General features: G+C 38.2%; 1 protein-coding gene and 1 non-coding gene across 4 annotated transcripts in view; one reads left to right on the forward strand and one right to left on the reverse strand.

Annotated features, from left to right (window-relative positions):
• The window catches only part of CTNNA2 (catenin alpha 2), a 1115426-nt gene that overhangs the window by 108408 nt on the left and 990082 nt on the right, over positions 1-16936 (forward strand). The window lies entirely within an intron of this gene.
• On the reverse strand, positions 8064-8166 carry LOC114501118. Its single transcript, XR_003684885.1, has one exon. It is a non-coding gene; the product is annotated as a U6 spliceosomal RNA (small nuclear RNA).

Consider the following 16936-nt stretch of genomic DNA (forward strand, 5'->3'; position numbering starts at 1 on the left):
CAATGCTACTGCCCCTCCCAATTAACCAGTTAGCGTATGAAACAGAGTTGTTTGAAATGTGTTAAGGAGTTTGCCACAAATAGTAATAAACTACATATCTGTGTTCTCAGAGGTACTTCAAGTTTGTAGCATCATCCTATAAATACCCTGTACAGTGCTGCCTGCCTCTTCCTCTTCGGGGCAGATTTCCCAAGACTGTGTGACAAATGGAATAGATGAAGTGCAATTTCACTGTTTCAGCCTGGCTGTACCTTCACTGCAGTCATGTCACAGTTAAAGTCTGTCTTGTGTGCATGTGGTCAACCTCCTTGTTATGTCATAGAATTTCATTCTAGTGTATTGTGACAGTTAATCTTTTGTGGTTCAAATGATTTAGAAGTTTTTCACATGAGTAACTCCTGGTCTAAACATACTCTATTGATGATTTATTTTTGGAGTCTATTGTTAGTTTATGTAATGTTTAGCTGCACATCATGAATGTGTTAACATTTCTTGTTCAAGGTTTTTGATGTCTTAGAAACGTGCTTTTAAATAGACATTCTGCTTAATGAGGGGAAACATACTATTTCTTGAATAGCCTTGACACTATGCCAAATCATAAGGCTGTTACAAAATGTAATGATGAATTCTTTGCTTAATAGGTTGAGTATATATTTACATAGTGTAGATTTATTAAAATAGAATGTTTGTGATTAGAAGTCATTCTTGGAAAGTCCTTGTGGAACTTAATTGATAATTTAGATGTAGATTTTTCCTATTTCAAAACCACATTTAATCCACAACAATCTAAACTTGGTGAGGTTGCCTGAAGTCAAGGAAGTTGTGAGTGGTGGAACAAATGAATTTTTTTGTTCATGAAAATTTTATTGAAAGGCTAAGCATGCTTTTAAAGAACTAATGACATTTTTCTTGAGTGTGGTCCATGCTGAATTATTTTTGAACTAGAGGAGAAATTTCTCCTCTCAGATTTCTCCTCTCAGATTTCTCATTTCAGTCATGAATACCACTTAATTTTGTGAAGTGATATTTTCTCCAAAGGAATTTGTTTCTCCTGCAGCATTTAGATAACCTCTGACTTCACTTTTTTGGAGCCTTCATAAACTTTCTTATTAATTTTGTTTTCTTCAACTTGAAAGTATTATTTCTATTTTCTCAGACTTTTTTCATGAGTTTTTACTCTCTCATCACAGGCAACAGCTTGATCCTCTTTCCCATGCAGCACAGCTGTCCAACAACTCTGTCTTTGGACTAGTCGGGCAAATGGTGAAGGATATAGTAAAAATTGATATAAGCTGATCATGGCACTGCTGAAAACCCCACACTTACTTCCTTTTGCACTGAAACAAAGCCCAGATATTTGCCCTTGTTTTGGTGCCCTCTTATGACCTATGCCCTTCCCCGTTTTTAAGTCCCACCTTCCCCTTCCCCTTCATTCTTCCCCTCTGCTCCAGCTGCATTGGCGTTTGCGGTTGCTCAAGTATTATTACTGAACACAAGAGTCATGAGAATCATGTTTTATAAATGTTATCAGCGAGATAAATGACTGGAAGTTGAATTTCAGAGGTGAAAGATACGAAATTAATGTTTTAATTCAAAAGCTGTAGTGCTCACTTACATTCAAAACACCTCTCTGTGCAGAAGACTGACGAGTGCTTGATTCCTAGACCTGTACTGATGCTTTTTCAGATGCTGTGATCTTGAGAGCATTTTGGTGGTCCTTTTTTAGTGTTAGAAGAACCTAGATTTGAGTTAATCATGGCAATAATTCCAGAGGTTGGGTACAAAAGAATGGGATTGGATGCTGAAGGCATCCACGGCAATCAGAATGAATGGAACCCCAGTGTCCTGGGAGACGATAGAAGGAGGAAATGCTGCTGAAGGGAAGCTTCCTGGGTATCTGCTTGTATGAATATATTAATCATGTTTTCTTTTCTAATTTTTTGTGTTTCATAAGGTTTTGACATCTTGGAGCTTTGCTAGTCCTGGGGAAACTGTACCTCCCAGGGCTAGCTAATTCCTACAGATAGTAAACAACCTGCCCAGGAGCATGCCTTTTATATGTAAACCAAACAGTTCCAAGCTCATGTCTACAAACAATTCCAAGCTCAGGTCTACAGCCTCCTCCTTTATCTAATGCTTACACACCAGGCCATTCTTTCTTCTGCCCTAAATCACCCTGGGGCCAGGTACCAGAAAACAAGGGATCACCCCTGTATTTCAGAGCTCACTGTGACTATGCAATAAACAACCCAACTCTAAACCTACTCTGACTTACCTGTCCCACCTCAGCCATTCCTGCCCCTGGAAACCACAGTAGTGGCTCTGGGCTCTGCTCTTCCCTTTTCCCTCTCTTGCCTCCTGACCTTGGTGTTTCTCCATGTGGCCCTGCAGTACATGTCATGCCTCCTCCTCTTGGGAACTGTGCATAACTAATCTTGCAATAGCATTGACCTCTCCATGTCATAACTCAGTCACCTCTATGAGTTAATGCTCAGGCACATCTCCAACAATGAGGAGACACTGTGTATGTCTAAATACAAACAACAGGGGAAGAAAATTAAATAGCTTACTATGCAGATATTTAAACACAAAACAGAGTAACATCGAAAGCTGATCTACAATGTAAAAGAAACAACAAGCAAAGCAGGTTGTTTAAAACAGTGTACATGCTGGTCCCAATTTTAAAGAAAAGCTTTCTATGATGAATAGTCTCGCATGAAGTACCCGAAAGTGTATTGAGTATGTGAGTGGAGCTAATTTCTCTTTCTGTTTATATCATCTATTTTCTCCAATTTCTATGATGATTTTCTGTAATTCAAAGTCTAATTTGAGTGGCACCACTTATGAAACTTTCGCCTCTTTGGCATTAGAGCCTTGATTGTGATGGAGACATCAGAGCGTGGTTCCAGGTACACATGTTAAATGATGCTAAGTGGGGGCATTCACTCCTTTCTACAACCAGAATATTTCTTTTTGAAATGGATGAGCTTGTCATAATTAAACTGAAAATTATGTGATAAAGATAAAGTATGAGTAATCTATGTACTTGGATAACAATTTCCACTTCTTTCTTTCTGCAAACTGGTTACAACTCTTCCTTCAACTCAGCCTTCATTGTGCAGGCTGAGGACCTGGCTGTGTTCTTTTCTCCAAGCCGTGGGATCCTGTTCTGTGTGTACCATGGCAGGGTTTTTGTTCTGTTTGGTTTTTTCTTTTGCATTGTATCAGGGTCCTCCGTATCTCTGGTGTATTTCCTCAGCATTCCCTCTAATCACAGTCACTTTGGTGGTTTTCCTTTTGTCCCACATGCTGTGCTTATAATGCTGTCTACCTTATATGCTATCTCCTAATTTTGCTCTTACCTGTCTGTTCATTCATCCACATGTCTACTGTGTAGTCCCGCATGTATTCTCCCTGCCAACTCCATGCTTGTTCGGCAGGATCTATGTCCTGTAGGCCCAGAGGAGGGTCATTTCACATTTCCTTTTTGTGGGTGGGGTAATTTATCCTTGCTCTCCAAGCTGAAATGATTTTTCCTGCTGCTCAGCATCATAGAACCACTGCGTGTCTCCCAGGAAGTACCTTAGCAATGTTTGCTGTTTAACCAGGGGGCTTGGTACATAGTGAACATTTTCTTAAGTACAGTGTTTCCATTTTAGATAACAGAGGAGTTGGTGATGCTTTTTTTCTTGAAAATTTAAGAAGAGTGTTAGGTAGTTTTATTCTATACATATACAAGAAATCCTAACTTTCAACACCACAGGGTTTAGTAAACTGGGAAAATACCTGGAACTTAGGAAGTTCACAGCACCCATTATAATGCCTTCCTCTTATTGCCTTGTATAGTCTCCAAAGTAGGAAAGAAATAATAGGCTCAAATCTAAAAAGTTGAAGTGCTGGTTGGTTATTTTCTAAAATGGTCCATTTTCTGAGCCACTTCCTCCTTCCTCCATCTGGTCTTACCTGAAGCAGTGTCTCAGCAGGTTTTTCTAGTTGTTAGTTTTGTAATCCCTTGGTTGAAGTAACAATTTTAGGTGAATTATGATTTCTTGAACATATGGTGTATTCCATTGAAGATAGATTTGTTTTATATCCCTTGAATTGTAATGCACATATTTTTAAACCTCTTTGATTTTCATGTTTCATCTGACTATGTAGCTAAGGGTATGTGTTTCTCAATTGTGAAATACTCACAATAGTTTCGGATGCATGTGTTTTCTTTCAAATTTAGATCTCTACATAAGGCTGATTTAGTTCTTTCCAGTAAAACATCTTAAGGTCTTTTTGTTAAACAGGAATTAGAATAACTATTATAATTTATAAAATACTGCTTAGCATAAAAGTAACTCTAAAGAAATTATAACCACTCTGTAAAGTAGAAAGCACCTAAAAATTCACAAGTCTAAAATAAAATATGCTTCAATAAAAGTAGTGTGCAAAGCCAATTTACTTTAGAATAAAACTTAGAATGTTGTGTTTACCTCCACACAAGGCCCCAAACAGAAAATTCTAATTTAGAAAAATCCCTCAAAATGATGATAAATGCATTTCCTGTAATTGGTTCACATATACCTCATGAGGATTAATATTGTATTCATTAGTATGCTTCTATTTTGCTCTTTACCTGTGCTGGTAAATCCATCAAACTCGTGATGCCAGATGCAATGTAAAAGTCAATTCATGTGGCCCAAGACATGGCAGACAGTTAAGGTCAGGATTATTACAGTGAACATTAGTAGTGTTTCTCAATAGGATCACTGTTAGCATTTGGGGTGGGTCATGCTTTGTATTGTGGGAATGTAACCCTGTACGACATTAGACAACCCAGGCCTCATAGAACTTCACAATGATTGGGACATTCATAATGGCCCCTGGAAAACATCTGAGTGATACAACCCCAGTTAAGATCTACTGGTGGAGAGTAGGGGCTGGCAACTTTTTGTAAAGGGCCATATACTAAATATTTTCAGGTGTGGGCCATACAGTTTCTATTCCAACTACTCAAATTTGCTATTATAGCAGGAAGACAACCATAGACAATACAAAAAAAGAGTAGCTGTGTTCTAATAATACAGTTTTGACAAGAGCAGAGGTGGGCAGATTTAGCATGGGGGCTGTAGTTTGTCAACCCCCTCATGTGTATCACCAGTCCACCAATTTCTACACAAGGAATGCTATTTGAAAACAGCAAGTAGTATTAGATTAGGATGGTTTTGGCTGCAAATAATGTAAAATTGTATTTATAAGCATGCTTTGTTATATTGCACTTGATAGGTATTGCATTTTTTACAATCTGAAGGCAAGACCCTTTACCACCAAAAATGTTATGAGTTGCTTTATTATGGTCTGGAGCTGAACCCTCAATATTTTTAAGGTATGCCTGTACTATTTGTAAAGCCAGGGTGGTTTCAGTCTTCACTAAATTAATATATTATTGTCATAAAAGACCAAGTGCCTTTCTTCCTTCTAACCTGTTATCCTCTGCTGTTGTCATTATCTCCTCCTATTGTCACATATTGGTAAAGCATATCACATGTAGTTACAACTGTGCATAGGGAGAGTAACATGCCTGTCTGTCCTTCAGGAAAACCTTTCCCAGAACTTCCCAGCTGATGGATTGTCAGATCTCATTTGAGAACAAACTCAGACTTGAACTAAGAAATGCCAAGGTGAAAATTCCCATTATGTAGAACTGCACAAAATGGACATAGAATAATTATGATTGTCTTTCTTGGGCTGGAGAAGGATCTAACTTTTACCCAGTCCTGAGGATATACACAATATTTGAATTAGTTGCAATTGTGTTTAAGAGAAAGTTCAGCAGGCTTTGAGGGGTTAGTGGAGGAAGATGTGTTTTCAGTGTAGTATTTTTATATTAATTTTATTATGCATTAAATATAATTATGTCTTTGTTGCTACTTGAGGCCATAATTTTCCTTTGTTTCCCATCCAGTCAATGGGAACATTTCTTTCATTCCTGTCTTTGGCCAGAAGAGAGGGATGAGTGTGGGCCAGGGTTCTACCCATTGATTCCAGGTTATCTCTCTTGAGTATAGAGCCATTGTTAGTGCCTTCCTGTGAGCAGCCAATAATGCCAGTGCGTGAAAGATAGTATTTAAATTTGGGTAGCAAAGATTACTTTGGAATCCTTAAGGAATCCCTTAAGCCCTCACGTAATTGTACATGGGTAGTCAGTCTATCATGTTTTGTATTATAAAAACTGCAAGTAACCTGTAGAAAAGCATCCACACTGAAATATTATAATTACTTATTTTAGTACTAAAGGGAATACAGAAGTCCATCTGGTTCTTTCAGACTCATAAAAGGTAAAGATATAAACAGAAACTGGTTTTCCCACTGCCTGCACTGTGTTCCCTTCATTACATCATGGCATGCCTGCCAGACAAGTGCCTGCTCAAAAAAAAAAAAAAAAAAAAAAGAAAGAAAGAAAAGCTTATGCTTGTTAGTGTTGATGGCTCTTATTCAAGTTCTGATTTTTTTTTCCCTGGAGCTTTTTCTGAATTTTGAGCTCAATAAGCTGTCAGTAGTGGGTTGAACAAGTACATTTAGATGCACCTATATTTACTTTAGTGACTGTTGAAGAATGACACCGCAATATTTTGTGGGTAAATTTGTTCAAGAGACTTCGGTTCACATCTCCCTCACATCATTTCAGCTGGGAAGTGGCTGCCTATTTTATGCCAATCATATACTTATGTATTTATTCAAGAAATATTAAATTTTTAGCCCTGACCTCAAGGATCTCAACATTCTAGTGAGACAAATGAATGAACAATACAATAGTGTGTGATTTATAGCACTGAGTGGAAGTATGATGTAATGTCAAAGCAAGGATGGAAATGATGCCTGAGCTGAGTCCAGAAAGCTAACTGGGAATAAGTCAAGTACAGAACACAGGGAAGGAGCTTCCCTGTTGATGGGGTGACGGGCGCAAAGGCTTGCAGGTGTCAGAGAATATGAAAGTTTGGAGAATAGATTTCAGTTCACTAAGACTTCGGATGAAAGCTGGATGAATTCTGAGCAACAAGTCTATCCTGGAGGACAGTAAATGCCATTGCAGCTTTATCCGTAGGTCATTAGAGACTTTCAGCAGAGAGTGACATGGTCACATTCATATTTTGGAAAACCCACTAAGGCTGCAGAACAGAGGAGGAAATAGAGGGGCTGAAACTGAAGGCTGTTTCAATAATCTAAGGAGGAAATGATGAGAGCCTTGATTAAGGCAGTGTTGATAGAGAAAAAAAGAAGTGGCATTTTTGAAATACTGGAAATAGAATTTAGTAGGGTTGATGAGCCTTTTGATGTAGGATATAAGAAAAAGGAAAGAAGAAATGACATCTACATTTCTGACAGGGCTTTAGGTAGTGGTTCCATTCACTTACCTATGAATACAGGAGTTGGACCAATTTGGAGTGGAAGATGATGGATTCATTTTCAAGTGTGGTAATTTAAGTGTTTAGAAACCTCATAAATGGTTGTATATAGGAAGCTGGATTTGAGACAGGAGCTCTGAGCTAGAGAAATAGATGTGGGAGTTTTCAGCATAATGAAAGCATTGACATGAATGAAACTACCCAGAGATTGTGTATAGAACAGGGAGAGACAAGGGACAATGGGTATAGAAGAGAATGCCACCAAGAAGACTAAGAACAGGATTCAAGAAAGTAAAGGAAGACCAAGAGAGAGTGATATCCTTAAAGCCAAGGGTATAGAACAATGTTAATATTGTTAAATACTGCTGAGATGTCAAGTAATATATGAAGAGAAAAGGGGCCACTGGATATTTTGAGGTGATATTTATTTTTATTTAGGTATAGAATATGTGATCCTTATGTACTGGTACGTTGAATACATACATATACATACACGAGGTCAAAAATATACATATATAATTATGTATAATTTAAGAATTGACCTACATCCCACCACACATCATAACTACTGTTAAGTTTTTGAAATATATCTTTCCTGACTTTTTCTATATGCAAATATATTCCGTATTTAGATATATGCCTGTATATAACAAAATGAGTTCCTACTATAAAAATATGAGACGCTGCATGCATTTGCTTGTCATTCTTTCCCAGAGACCATGATGATCTTGTCCACATCTTTCCAATTTTAGTACATAAGTTGGTGAAGCATACAGTGGCCATTGAATTAAGCCACCAGGAGATCATTTGTGAGTTTGCAAGGCTAACTTCAGGGGAATGGTGAGGGCAGTAGCCAGACTGTTGTGGGCTGGGGAATGGGTGAGGAAATAGAGTGAGCATGATAGACCGACCCCCTTTCAGGAAGCCAGGCTATGAAAAGGAAGGGAAGTGTAGGATAGAGGAGGAGAAGGGGGAGGTTTTTTTGTTTTGTTTGTGTTTTCATTTTTTAGTTGGTTAAGGCTTTCCACAGACTAGAAGGAACCAGAAAAGAGGCAGAAATTGAGAATACAAAGGGGAGGCTGTGATTAATTAAGTGAGGTTTTAATAAGGCAAAAGGGAGGGAGGTAAGGGTGGGAAAACATTCTGATGAATTTGGGGATGGGTCACCTGAGGTGATTCTGGTCACCTCAGAGGGAATATGGCTGATGCCCACATGTGTTTATTTGATAAAGGCTTTTTAACTTGCTTGAAACAAAGAATTGCTATATTGAATTAGATCCATACTCGGTCCACTTGTATCTTGAGAGTGGTACCAAGAGATCTGTGTTAGAAAGTTTTAGTCTTCCTTGACAAACTGAAAGGTCAGGAATGGTCCCCAAATGCTTTAATTACCCTTAATAGTCCATTAGGAATTTATTATCCACACATTTCTGTGAAGCTACTTGAAGCTGTATATTTCCTTAACTTGCCTGCCCCCTGAGACTTACTACCTTTGAAGTAAAGTATTTAACTTAGGGAAGTTACATTGCGTGTTGGAACATTCCATTAACCTTGAGAAAGTGACTTAATAGCCTTGGGCTTTAGTTCCCTTATCTGTAAGATAATAATGATAATATGCTTTAGCCTGTGACCAGGAGCATTCAATGAAATTTTTGTTGTTGTGACTGTAAATATCATGAACTAAATAGAAAGGACTACGACCTTGAAATGTACAGATTTAATGGAGCCCCAATTTGCGTTTTCTAAATGCCATAGTACATTTTATTTTTGTATGTATAAAAATGTATCACCTGAGATTTTCTTCTGGCCCATAAGCCTAGAGTTAAATGCCATAGATGAGCAGAAGGAAACGTGGGTTGTTGTTTCACTTTTTCATATGACTTTTTATATCAACAAGCTTAATGAGGTAATTTACCAGGGGGCATATATGCTGAGTACCAGTGGCGCTGAGATATCAATCCTCACTACAGAAGACTTCTAAGCAAATATAATTGTTCTAATGTGTTAGGACCTTTAAAGTCTGGTAATTCAGCTGCAAGGGGCAAGGATACCCCAGTGCAGGCAAATCATCTCCCTGTTACTGGAGCTGCTACCAGACGCACAGCAGTGCGTGTCACGTTAGGCCCAGGCAATGAGCCACTATATGATGGGAAACTGAGAGGAGCAGGGGTATTAGGTTAATGTCATGTCTCTGTGAGTTTCTGAAAGTTAATTCCTTATTAACTCACTAGCACATGTATGGATTTAACATTGAATTTTAAAATAAAATACAATAATCCACTACAGCTTGCATAAAAATACAAGTCCTTAAGTACTAAGTATTCTTTTAATCACTAACAGTTTAAAATAGCTCTTAACTAAATATCCACTTTTATTTCTTCAAATTATATCTTAATATTATGATTACTTTTTGTCCTCTTGACTCCCTATCCTGGGTTACTTGCCTGTTTTTTCATAATCTTGCTCATTCTTCTTTGCAGCACTTCTCTGGCAGCAATTCAAAAGGGCTGATTATTTCACATTATTTTGTTACACAATATCACTCCATTAATGCCGCAAAATTTGGTACTGTTGGTTACCTCTCTATCACCTGATTTGAGTGCCGGTTGAAATGAAAGGTTAATGGCCCCACTGTTGCCCATCCCAGCTGAGCTCACTCTCTGATCGCTCTTGTCTCGGGGGGCGGGAGCCGGGGGGGGGGGGGGGGGGGGGGGGGGTGTTGCTGCTTTTCCAAAGAGATGAATGAGAGTAAGTCTTATCTCACCATTCAGCATTGATGTTTTCCGTAGCACCTGCCTGTGCCTTGCACACACCGAGTGGTTAGTACACATGCACTGAATGAATGAATGGATGGATAAAATGAAGGAAAGAAGATAGAATTGGAGCATGTGAGATTGACTTCTCTGCCAGAGTTTTGAAGGTATTCTGGGGAAGGAAAACCACTTTATTTTTTTTTCTGGTAAGGGACATCCGAAGTGGTACATTCTGACTTGAAAAATCTCTTTTCTGCGTAAGAGCATTGGTGGTGAATTTTTACCTATAGTCATTTTGTGTGTGTGTGTGTGTGAAAGTGAGTGTGTGTGTGATTGTGAGACTTAGACCTTGTCAAAGAATGAAGTCCACAAGTATTCATAACATTTTTACTAAATGCCCAGAGCTGTGGTAATCATTGTAAAGGGGCAGAGTCCTTTTCCCGGAGTGTTATCAGAGAGCACAGCATTTTTGTTGTAATTTTCATTTTAAAAATTATTTTATTGTTGTTCAAGTACAGTTGTCTGCATTTATCCCCCCCCACCCCAACCATCCCCACCTCCCTCCCCTGATCCCTCCCCAGTCCCCCCACTTGGTTTTGTCCATGTGTCCTTTATAGCTGTTCCTGAAAACCCTTTCCCCCTTCCCCCCATTATCCCCTCCCTCCTCCCCTCTGTTTACTGTCAGACTGGTCTTAATTTCAGTGCCTCTGGTTATATTTTGCTTGCTTGTTTGTTTTGTTGATTAGGTTCCACTTAAAGGTGAGATCATATCTGGACAGCATTATGCTAAGTGAAATAAGCCAGGTGGTGAGGTACAAATACCATATGAGAGCACAAAATTTATATCAAGCCAGATAGAGATCAACACAAGGCAGTTTGTATTTAAATTAATTATTATGTGGTAGTCATCCTAATTAGGTGGAATTCAGACAAAGGGAAAGTAGGCCTTGGGGACCAAAGGCATTTGGGGTCGATGAGGAGACGGAAGTCTTCCTAAGAAGTACTGTGGCCAACTTGCAGAGCTCATGCAATTCTTGCAGAAGGCTCCTCGTGTGGAACTGGGCAGTGAATCAAATTCAAAGCAGATCTCACTAGTTTGTTGAAGGAAGCCCCGGGTTAGTTTTTCCTGAACAATATTGACACCTAGTTTTAAAGCATAATGCATAAAAATTAGTGATTCGGTTAAAGTAATATTGAGACTATGTATTTTAAAACATATAAGTAAATAAAAGAAACTTGAATATAAATTACTTCTCTAAATAAACCAAGATATCGTTTGTATTAGGTTTCTAGTAAGTATTACACAAAGAATACATCTAAAACTTCTCTGAAAGATATTTTTAAAACTATTACTGGGAAATGGTACCACTATTAAAAATATGAAAAATTGATACTTGAAAAGAATTAGATATTTAGAGCATATTTTATATGTGCATACTTAATCAAATATTTGTGAAGGACCTGACAACCTATTGTATTCTACAAATGAGAGTAACAAAGTAAAACCTTGATTTGTGCCCTGATGAGTTTATGATCTGATGGATTATATAAAACTAATGACAATTTCTTAACAATGAGCCAGTTAGGAATACAGTAAGATCTCCTGTTACTGACTATAAATCCAGAAGCAGTTGAGGGGTTACAGAGAAGACACAAGGTGAGAATGTCAGTATTTGGATAGTGGGGAAGAAAAAGGAAGGGGTCTGGTGGGGACATTGGGAAGTGCTGTGAACCCTGTGTTATAATGTGGTCCAAACCTGATTGGGACAGAAGATTGATTTTAAGGAAATAAGACTGAACAGATCATGGTCAGAAAGTTGAATGCAGGCCTTGCTACAAAGAGGACCTAGGACTTACTGGAGAAAAGAGTTAAGCAATCATCTTGGTCCCCTAGAAAAGGGATGTTTTGCATAAGTAATTTGGACTGAATTACACTAAAGAGCTAAAGATAATGAGAGCAATTTGATGGTTACTTTGCTGTAATCTGAATATGAAATGTTGAGATTCTGTTGAAGATTAGACTTATATAGCCATTACATGTGAAATTCTAATTTACAGGAGGTTAGAAGAACACAGGGTAAATTAATTGCCAAAGAAGCTGTGTTCGTATTAAATATTTTGAAATTACTTTTGGATTATAATGATAATTACTCAGAATATGCTGTTAGAACATATTAATGGTTTATATTTTCGGTTGTTGAAATCAGTTGCCTAAATGTGCACTGCGTTGTTGCTGGTGGATGAGGGACAGGTAGAGCAAGGTTAACCTTTGGTCAAGTACGTTTTGAAAACTGTGTCCTTGGTGGGACTTTGGAAGCCTTCACACTGCACATAGAGTGAGCACTGCCTACCTGGCTATCACTTATGTTCATACTCGAGTGGAAAACAAGCCGTAATTTAGAAGTAGATTGAATGTGTTTATGCTCCAAAATGAATTTAAATGATGAGGCTATGAATGTAGTGAAAAGCAAGGAAATGGATTTGACAGATACTAGCTTTCATTCTGAATTTCAAATTACTGAGTTTCAATTAACATTCTCCAGGAGTAGTGAATTTCTATTAAGTTACCAAGTAGTTTTAAATTTTATGAGTATGCTTTTGTAAGTATAAAAACTCATTTCAGTAAGATATGGACATGGTTATTTCTTTTTTTAATCAGCAAGCTGTAGGCTATGTATTATTAGTCTAAACTTGTCATTCTGAAAGTCTTCAGGCTGAGGATCTTTCTTTGTGTACTCCTTTTTCTGGTGCAGTTTTGTTTATTCAGATAGAAGAAATAAGAGGCTTTGAAGTGGATATAATGTTTGATACTTATTTAATGTGTGCTTTTTAAAAAATTTAAGGTATTCTTTAGTAAGGATTTATGCCTAGACATGAAGTACTATTACAGCCTTTTAAAATTATTACAATTATATTTTTTTCAGCAGTGTTTCTTTGGGTGTTTTGTTAAAAAGTATGGGTTAACCATAAATTGAGATCTTGCAGATATTTTAATACTTGGGGGTAAACTCTTTTGCAGTACCAGAGATAATTGCCCCACCCCCTTCCTTTGTAATAACAAAGAACAGTTGGAAATTACATATTACCTTAATTTTGAATAAAAATATTGATGGATCCTGTAATTGCAGCCGTGACTTGCATTTAGGTCACCTCTCAGTTCACTGAGCCAGAGCTTTGAACTGTTATTGTGTAGAGGACATACACAGACTTGTTATGAGGGGGAACCCCAAAACACCCCGAATTATCTTCTGGGGAACGGCCCCTTGAAGTATAGGCTTCCCCCATGAGGTGAGTTCTGGGAACCCATCTGGATCAGTGTACAAGCTGGTGTTGTTGTTAGAGGCTGTGTTTGGCTTCAGGGAGTTTTTTTGGAAGACTCTTTTTTTAAAAATTATATTTTATTGATTATGCTATTACAGTTTTTCCAATTTTTCCCTCTTTATCTCCTTTCTACCCTGCACCCCCTAACCCTCCATCATCCTCCCCCTTAGCTCATGTCCATGAGTTGTACATATAAGTTCTTTGAGTTCTCTGTTTCCTATACCATTTTTCTCCCTATCTTTTTAATGCCTACCAATTAATTGTTTCTTCTTCCCTGTAACTTTTCCCCCTATTCCTCCCCTTCCCCTCCTCACTGAAAACGCTCCATGTCATGTCCACTTCTCTGATTCTGCTCCTGTTCTAGTTGTTTGCTTAGTTTTTGTTTTCATTGTTTTTCTTTCTTTTATTTTTTTAGGTTCATTTGTTGATAGGTGTGAGTTTGTTGTCAGTTTACTGTTCATATTTTTGATCTTCCCTTTCTTAGATAAATCCTTTTAACATTTCAAATAATAAGGGCTTAAGTGAGGATGAACTTTAACTCGACCTTATCTGGGAAGCACTTTATCTGTCCTTCCATTATAAATGATAGCTTTGCTGGATAGAGTAATCTTGAATGTAGAGCCTTGCCTTTGATGACTGAATACTTCTCTGCAGCCCTTTCTTGTCTGTAAGGTTTCTTTCAAGAAATTAGCTGATAGTCTTATGGGCACTTCTGTCTAGGTAAGTCCCTCCTTTCCTCTTGCTGCTTTTAAGATTCTCTCTTTATCTTTACTCTTGGGTAACTTAATGATGATGTGCCTTGGTGTGTTCCTCTTTGGGTCCAACTTCTTTCGGACTCTTGCACTTCCCAGACTTCTTGGAAGTTTATTTCCTTCACCAGATTGGAGAAGTTTTCTTTCATTATTTGTTCAAATAAGTTTTCCATTTCTTGCTCTTGTTCTTATCCTTCTGGCTCCCCTATAATTTGGATATTGGAACGTTTCAGGTTGTCCCAGAGATTCCTCAGATTCTGTTCATTTTTTTGAATTCTTGTTTCTTCATTCTGTTCTGGTTGGATGTTTATTTCTTCTTTATGTTCCAAATCGTTGCTTTGACTCCTGGTTTCCTTCCTGTCACTGTTAGTTCCCTGAATATTTTGCTTTATTTCATTTTTGGTATCTTTCATTTGTTCTTTCATTTTTCAACCAAGCTCAATCAGTTCTGCGAGCATTCTGATTACTGGGGCTTTAAATTCTCCATCAGATAGGTTGGCAATCTCCTCCTCACTTAGCTCTCTTTCTGAGGTTTTGTACTGTTCTTTCATTTTGGCCCCATTTCTTGGCTCAGAGCCCCTGTAAAGTTGTAAGAAGGTGGAGCCTTAGGTATTCACCAGGGCCGGGCAACCCTCCTTGTTGTCCTGCAGTTCTGCCTGTGGGGGAGGGGCCAGAGAGGGAACAATGCAGCTCATCTGCTTGTCTCTAGTACACTTTTCAACAAACTCTCATGAAACAGGGAATTTCTCCCACAGCCACCTCTGAGTCTTAGTTTCCTCTTCAGTCAGCCCAACCTAGCCAGTCCACCGCCTTGCTGTGGTTTCTCTCCATCTGCCCTCTTACTGGTCTGGTTGGTTTGTTTGACTGTTTCTTTAATTCCATGGTTGTCTGAGTTCCATGCAGTTTGATTATCTGGCACTTCTGGTTGTCTATTGATTTTTAGATTGGTTGTTTTTCTTCTTTTGGTTGTGTGAGGAAGCAAAGGGTTTCTACCTACGCCTCCATCTTGGCTGGAACTCTGGAAGACTCAACGCATTTGCCCGTTTCATGGTGGGTGATTTACACCACTTGTCTACACAGCCCTGTGTTCAGCAGTTTTTTACCAAAGATGGCATGAACCCTATGCCCCACTTTCCCTATTCACCCAGTCTTGCTCCATGTGACTTTCTTTGTTTATTTGTTTTCCTGGATGAAAACAGTCTTCAAAGGGAAATGTTTGCCAATGTGGAAGAGCTGAAACACTAAAAGGCATCAAAATTGACAAGTTCAAAAACTGTTTTGAGCAATGGAAAAAAGTCTCAATAGGTGTATTACATCAAATGACGAATACTTTGAAGGTGACTGAAGTTTAAATATGTGAGAATAAATACACACTTTTCTATAAATAAATTCCATTTATTTGGGTCTCTCCTTGTATAATAAGAGGAAATAAGCTTAAATTTAGCAAAGTTGTGGGACTTGCCCATAGTTGGGCCACTAGATTAAGCCATTTCCATACTCAAGGTACCACCAGGAAGAGTACCCAATAACTCTCTCTCCTCTCCCATTTATACCTGTTCTGTTCTGGGAAAGTATATTCTGATGGGAATCAGGGTGTCCTTTATTCTCTTGGGGTATCTGAAGGGTAATCAAATGCCTCCTTCACTATTTTTTTTCCCAGTTCCTACTCCTGCCTGTGATGCCCACATTCACATATACTCTCCTCAACTGTAGAAAAAAGCCCTTCCTACAATAGTGCACCTGAATACGAGGTGCCTTTTCTGTTATTTTTATTATTATTATTATACAATAGAGAATTTGAAGTATTATTGTACTTCAGATAAAATAATTGGAAGACTTACTTTTCTATCTCTCAAACAATTCCCAATTATTTAGAAACAAGATTTCTTTGGAAACATTTATTCTTTATTAAGCAAGTGTTTCTTGACCTCTGCTTTACATTCTTCACAGTGACCACTACTATTGCCATGAGTATAGTAAGAAAAGGTGTCTTCTCTGTGGTAACTATTTGAACTTTGGGTTGTGGTTTGAAAAACCATGTGTGATTTTGACCCAGCCAGGTGGCTCAGTTGGTTGAAGCATCATCCTCAACACCAAAAGGTTGCAGGTTCAGTTCCCAGTCAGGGCATGTACCTAGGCTGCAAGTTCAATCCCTGGTTGGGTCCCATACAGGAAGCAACCTGTGTTTCTCTCTCAGAGTGATATTCCTGTCTCTCCCCTTCCCTCTCTCTCTAAAATCAATAAATGTATCCTTTGGTGAGGATTAAAAAAATAATAATTTTTTAAAAAGCCCATGTGCAATTTTGATGTGGCATTCCACTTTCCTGTTAAAAACACTTCAAGGTCTTGGATCCCCAAAAAGCATAAGTAACTTTCAAAAAGTAGGATAACAACAATTACAGTGATAAATGTAATAAGAGGGATGTTGTTTAATCAGCAGTGTATGCAGAGGTGGTCTGTATCATCCTGATCATTGCTCCTGGGTTGGCATGCACAGCAGTGGTTGATGTTTACAACACTGATTCTCAAGGTGTGGTTCCTGGACTAGTAGCATCAGCATCATCTGGGAACTTATTACAAATGCAAAAAAAAAAAAAATCAAAACACAAAAGCAGGTTTTTAAATTCACCCCAGACCTAATGAGTCAGAAACTCTGTGGACAGGTCCTGACAATTTGTGCAGGAACACATCTTCGAGGTTGTTGTGATGCACAATT

Source organism: Phyllostomus discolor, chromosome 6 (genome assembly GCF_004126475.2).
Source record: "Phyllostomus discolor isolate MPI-MPIP mPhyDis1 chromosome 6, mPhyDis1.pri.v3, whole genome shotgun sequence".
Classification (NCBI taxonomy): Eukaryota; Metazoa; Chordata; class Mammalia; order Chiroptera; family Phyllostomidae; genus Phyllostomus; species Phyllostomus discolor.